The sequence below is a fragment of the Periplaneta americana genome, chromosome 7 (genome assembly GCF_040183065.1).
Source record: "Periplaneta americana isolate PAMFEO1 chromosome 7, P.americana_PAMFEO1_priV1, whole genome shotgun sequence".
Classification (NCBI taxonomy): domain Eukaryota; kingdom Metazoa; phylum Arthropoda; class Insecta; order Blattodea; family Blattidae; genus Periplaneta; species Periplaneta americana.
Window position 1 is genome coordinate 50,593,444 of NC_091123.1, and position 6,000 is coordinate 50,599,443.

Here is a 6,000-nt window from a genome sequence, read left to right on the forward strand (position 1 = left end):
AATATCGTTAAGAGTTCTGGTCATCCTATTATCAGCAAAACAATCTATAATGTTTGCAGACGAACAAGTGATATTTGCCAATTTAAGATGATGAGTTACAGATAGCCGTTCAATATTTATGCAAGGTTACTGAAGAATATAGTTTAGGAAGCTCAGTTAAAAAGACAAAAGTTATGGCATTTTTTTAGGAAAGTATCCCATACGATCAAAGATAATAATTATGAACACAATAGTCAGCCATTTCAGTTACTTGGGCTGTAGTATAACATATATAATAAAAATTTACAAAATAAACTGAATAAATTTCAATATAACTATGTTGTTGTTTAGTCAACTTGCCGAAAACAGGTTGGAACTTCATAAGTGACACCAATAAGGCTTTACTCATGAGTAGAGTTCAGTGTTTGGTCACATCTTCCACCTGAAGAAAAAATACTGAATCTGCTTTCGTCTGTGAATTTCGCTTTGTTCCAGAACGGATTAGGGGTGTTTCCATATATATAATTTTCTCCGCGAATTTTAATCTTTCTTCCTAATGATTTCATTAACAAATATTTTCTTCTGACTATTACGATATTCATAAATATGTCTGTGTCGAACATCACGCACAGGACCACAAACAAACAGATAACAACTGAACTGTGTGAACGTCACTACCTGAATGCTTGAGTTGTAGTTGTAAAACTCCCCGTGCGGGATCCTGCAAAATTGCACTGTGTAAACGCCACCATTTGAATCCATGTGTTGTAGTCCTACATCCCGCCGTGCGGCATCCTGCATAACTGCAGCATGCTGTAGTCCCATCCCGCAAGCTCCGATTCTGCGGCAATGTGTACACCGTTCCATTTAAACCAATGTGTTGTTGTCGTCCTGCAAAATCGGTCCCACAAAATCGTTCCTGCAAAATCGCAATGTGTAAACTCTAAGGTGAAGGAAATACGGTTGCTGTTTTATTGGGGGACAAGAAATGAACAATTTATCGATTAGTTCTGATTGTGGAAGTGTTTTGAGCGGTACTAGTTATTCTGTAATAGTGTTAAATGCATCGCAATCGTCGTTCATGTAAAAATTCTCCAAATAGTTTCTGCTATGTTTGTGGGGAATTAACTTTAAAATCACAACGTCGATCAATTACAGACAATGTAAAAAAGGCATATTACTTGCATTTTGGCTGTAAAGTGGATGAACAACACAAAAATTAGGCATCACACATGTGTTGTGTAACGTGAAGTTAACAGAGTGGTTGCGAGGGAAAAATAACATGTCTTTTGTTCCAATGATTTGGCAACAGCCTATTAGTCATATGGAAGATGTCATTCCACAGAAACACATACTATCGGATAGAGTTCGAGTAGACCTATCCGCCACACTTATCAGCTTTGTTTTCACTACACATACAGCGGAGTTATGGCGGCGAGAATGTTGGACGAATAAGGTATTTTTTTCTCGAAAACCACTTGGGTTCGGTATTCCCATTTTGATGCTATCGTGTCCGAAGTAAGTCAAGGAGGAATACAACACCGCATCCCGCTCCAAGATATAGTCATTATTTGCAGAGATGAAAGACTGAAACTTTTTAATAGGCAAAAAATAAATATAGATTAAGTGCCATGGATTTGTTGTATTTCATTGGCATTTATTAGTAAACATGCGGGGATGCTGTAGTGAACTGGAGAGGTATTTGAGCACCTCCGTTCTACTTGTGCAGAGAAAAGGCTGTTTTGTAAAGTCAAAATGATCATTTTTTTTAATTTTCCGGCCTCTACCGTCCATATGTCTGGGGTCAGAGGGTTGACCTTTGCACCACAGATAGAGTTCGAGGAACTCTACTCGCCGCACTTATCAGCTATTTTCTCACTGCTCATACGGCGGCGTTATGGCGGCGAGAATGTTGGTGGAATAGAGGTATTGGTATTTTTTTTCTCGCAAATTAGTTTGTCTTCTGGATTCCCAATTTGATGCTATCATGAGCGTAGTAAGTCAAGAGGGAATACAACACCGCATTCCGTTCCTCGATATCGCCATTATTTCCGGAGATTAGAGACGGAAACATTTGAGGTAGTCAGAAAAATATCTAGAAAAAAAAAGTGCAACGGATTTGCCGCATTTTAGTGGTGACTATTAGTGAACTTGTGGAGATTCTACAGTTAAAAAGGCGGGTCTCTGAGTCGCTTTGTTTTCATTGTGTACAAAAAAATTCTGTTTTGGGAGGTCAAAATGATCATTTTTTTTAAATTGCCGGCCTCTCCGGTCCAAAAGAACGGGGATAGAGAGTTGTCCTTTATACTGAAGATAGAGTTCGACGAGCTATATTCAACGCAGTCTTCGGCTTTGGTCTCACTACAGGCACTGCGGAGTTATGGCGGCTAGAATGTCGGCGGAATAGTGGTTTAAACCCTCCCCCTTTTTTTTTTCTCGAAAATCACTTTGTGTTCGCTATTGCCATTTTGATGCTATCGTGTAAGAAGTAAGTCAAGGGGGAATACGGGGCCGCATCCTGTTCCTCGGTATGGCCATTATTTCCGGAATTAGAGACTGAAATATTTTAGGTACCCAAAAATTGAGGTTAGAAAAAAGTGCGACGGATTTGCCGGATATTAGCGGTGATTATTAGGCAACCTGCGGGGATGCTACAGTTAAAAGGGCGGGCCTCTGAGTCGCTTCGTTTTCCTTGTGTAAAAAGAAATCTGTTTTGGGAAGTCAAAATTGATCTTTTTTTTTTTAATTTGCCTGCCTCTACCGTCCAAACAAACGGGGATAGAGTGTTGTCCTTTATACGGAAGATAAAGTTCGACGATCTGTATTCAACGCACTCTTCGGCTTTGTTCTTACTGCACGCACTGCGAAGTTATGGCCGCTAGAATGTCGGCGGAATTTTCTCGAAAATCAGTTTGTGTTCACGATTGCCATTTTGAAGCTATCGTGTAAGAAGTAAGTCAAGGGGGAATACGGGGCCGCATCCCGTTTCTCGGTATGGCCATTATTTCCGGAATTAGAGACTGAAAATTTTCGGTACCCAAAAATGGAGGTTAGAAGAAAGTGCGACGGATTTGCCAGATATTAGCGGTGATTACTAGGCAATCTGCGGGAATGCTACAGTTAAAAGGGCGGGCCTCTGAGTCGCTTCGTTTTCCTTGTGTAATGAGAATTCTGTTTTGGAAGATCAAAATGATCATTTTTTTTTTAATTTGCTGGCCTCTCCTGTCCAAATGAACGTGGATAGAGAGCTGTCCTTTATACTGAAGATAGAGTGCGACGACCTGTATTCAACGCAGTCTTCGGCTTTGTTCTTACTACCCGCACTGCAGACTTATGGCGGCTACAATGTCGGCGGAATGGTGGTTTAAACCCTTCCCCTTTTTTTCTCGAAAATCAGTTTGTGTTCGAGATTGCCATTTTGATGCTATCGTGTATGAAGTACTGTAAGTCAGGGGGGATATGGGGCCGCATCCCGTTCCTCGGTATGGCCATTATTTCCGGAATTAGAGAATGAAATATTTTCGGTACCGTACCCAAAAATTGAGGTTAGATAAAAATGCGACGGATTTGCCGGATATTAGCGGTGGTTACTAGGCTACCTGCGGGAATGCTACAGTTAAAAGGGCGGGCCTCTGAGTCGCTTCGTTTTCCTTGTGTAATGAGAATTCTGTTTTGGAAGATCAAAATGATCATTTTTTTTTTTTAAATTTGCTGGCCTCTCCCGTCCAAACGAACGGGGATAGAGAGTTGTCCTTTGTACTGAACATAGAGTTCGACGAGCTGTTTTCAACGCACTCTTCGGCTTTGTTCTTAGTGCACGCACTGCAGACTTATGGCGGCTAGAATGTCGGTGGAATGGTTGTTTACTTCCCCTATTTTTCTCGAAAATCAATTTGTGTTCGCGATTGCCATTTTGATGTTATCGTGTAAGAAGTAAGTCAAGGGGGAATACGGGGCCGCATCGCGTTCCTCGGTATAGCCATTATTTCCGGAATTAGAGACTGAAATATTTTCGGTACCGTACCCAAAAAATTGAGGTTAGAAAAAAATGCGACGGATTTGCCGAATATTAGCGGTAATTACTAGGCAACCTGCGGGGATGCTAGATTTAAAAGGGCGGGTCTCTGAGTCGCTTCATTTATCTTACGTATAAAAATTCTGTTTTGGAAGGCCAAAATGATCATTTATTGAAATTTTGCCGGAACCTCCCGTCCAAAAGAACGGGGATAGAGATAGATATTTATGATACACTATCTTCCTAATCTATCTATATATTCTAATCCATTAATCCTATCTAACCTTTCTCTCTATTCTTTTCCAATTATTATATCTATTCTATTATATCTATTCTATCTACCTATTCTAACCTATCTCTCTTCTCAATTCTATCTGTCTACTCTATTCTATCTATCTATTCTATTATATTCTATTCTTTCCCTTCTATCTATCCATTCTATTCTATCTCTTCTATCTATCTATTCTATTCATTCTGTTCTATATATTGTAATATATTTCATTTATCTTCTTCTATTCTTTCTATCCTATTCTTTTCTATCTGTCTATCCTATTCATCTATCTACCCTATTCTCTCTATATATCCTATTCTATCCATCTATCCTATTCTATCTATCTATCTATCTATCTATCTATCTATCTATCTATCTAACTATCTATCTATCTATCTATCTATCTATCTATCTATCTATCTATCTATCTATCTATCTATCTATCTATCTATCTATCTATCTATCTATCTATCTATCTATCTATCTATCTATCTATCTATCTATCTATCCATCTATTTATCTATCTATCTACTATGTCTCTATTCTATATTATCTATTTGTTATATTTTATTTACCCTGTCTATGCTATGTCCAATCTATTCCATCTATCCTATTCTATCTATCTATTCTATCCATTTATTCAAAATATGTATTATATTTTATGTATCTACTCATTTCTATATATTTATTCTATCCGTCTATCCTCTTCTAGCTATATATACTATTACATCTATTCTATGTATCCAATTCTGTCTATTCTATACTATTAAACTATTCAATCTATTCTATATATATTCGTTCTAACTATTCTATGCTATCTATATATTTTATGCTATTATTCTTTTCTATCTATTCCATCTGTCTATTCCATCTATCTATTTTTTTCTATCTACCTACCTACCTATTCTATCTGCCTATCATATTCTATCTATCTATCTATCTATCTATCTTATTCTATTCTATCTATCACATTTTATTTATCTACATCTATTCTATCTATTCTATACTCTTCTAACTACCATATACTACCTATCTATATTTTCTATTTATCAATCCTATTCTATCAATCTATTTATTCTGTTCTCTATATATATCCTATTCTATCTATCTATCCTATTATACACATCTATCTATCTATCTATCTATCTATCTATCTATCTATCTATCTATCTATCTATCTATCTATCTATCTATCTATCTATCTATCTATCTATCTATCTATCTATCTATCTATCTATCTATCTATCTATCTATCTATCTATCTATCTATCTATCTATCTATCTATCTATCTATCTATCTATCATCTATCTATCTATCTATCTATCTATCTATCTATCTATCTATCTATCTATCTATCTATCTATCTATCTATCTATCTATCTATCTATCTATCTATCTATCTATCTACCTACCTACCTACCTACCTACCTACCTACCTACCTACCTATCTATCTATCTATCTATCTATCTATCTATCTATCTATCTATCTATCTATCTATCTATCTATCTATCTATCTATATATCTATCTATCTATTCTCCGCAATTCTATCTATTGTATTCTATCCTAACTATCCTATCCTATCTATCCTATTCTATCTATCCTATTCTATATATATATACTACTCTGTCTAACTACCTACCTTACTACCTATCTATGCTGTTCTATCTATCCCGTCTATCCTATTTTATTCTATCTATTCTCTTCCATTTATTCTATCCTATAGGTTCTATG